Source organism: Diaphorina citri, unplaced genomic scaffold, assembly GCF_000475195.1.
Source record: "Diaphorina citri unplaced genomic scaffold, Diaci psyllid genome assembly version 1.1 scaffold407, whole genome shotgun sequence".
Classification (NCBI taxonomy): Eukaryota; Metazoa; Arthropoda; class Insecta; order Hemiptera; family Psyllidae; genus Diaphorina; species Diaphorina citri.
In genome coordinates this window covers 11,628-12,308 of record NW_007377842.1, presented here as the reverse complement: position 1 = coordinate 12,308, position 681 = coordinate 11,628, and the positions used below count along the sequence as shown (strand labels likewise).

At 36.3% G+C, this 681-nt stretch overlaps 1 non-coding gene across 1 annotated transcript; it reads right to left on the bottom strand.

The window, feature by feature from the left end:
- Window positions 1-347: 347 nt before the first annotated feature.
- On the bottom strand, window positions 348-420 carry Trnaf-gaa. The gene has a single exon. It is a non-coding gene; the product is annotated as a tRNA-Phe (tRNA).
- Window positions 421-681: the final 261 nt, after the last annotated feature.

The window sequence follows — 681 nt, the reverse complement described above, 5'->3', positions numbered from 1 at the left end:
ATGTCTGAATCGTCACTAAAACATGGCGTCGGCGTAGAATATGAGGAATATCTTGAAGTACAATGTACAATACATACTGAATACCTATTACATACTTGTACATATTTACTAATGATAATTAAGTACAAAAATCAACACAATGGAAGATAAACACAATCTGCGTGACACAAAACAGTCGTACAATATGAAGACATTTTAGGTAACGTTGAATTTTTGAAAGAAGTCAGCTAGGTTTGTTGAATAGGATTCTGGATTCTGATCGACCAGTGTCTCAAATACTGTTAACTTTTCTGTACAGATAATATTAATAAAAATATGCAAAAAAATCAAAAATAAACAAAAAGATTTGCCGAAACCCGGGATCGAACCAGGGACATTTAGATCTTCAGTCTAACGCTCTCCCAACTGAGCTATTTCGGCTCGATGAAGGCATACGATGAAAATAGCAAGTTTGTGGTCGTGGGTTTGATTCCCTGCCATAACAATTAAACAATAATACAACAATGATAACAGCTGTATGCATCCAGTCAACAGTCAATACTCAATAGCCAATGAGAACCTTGAATAACATCATTATACCGTATGGAATGAACCTGGGTACTGACATGACAACTAGGTATGTGTATGTCGACCATAGGAGCACTTTTGTCAGAGACACCCTGGATTCAAAACTCCTCAAGT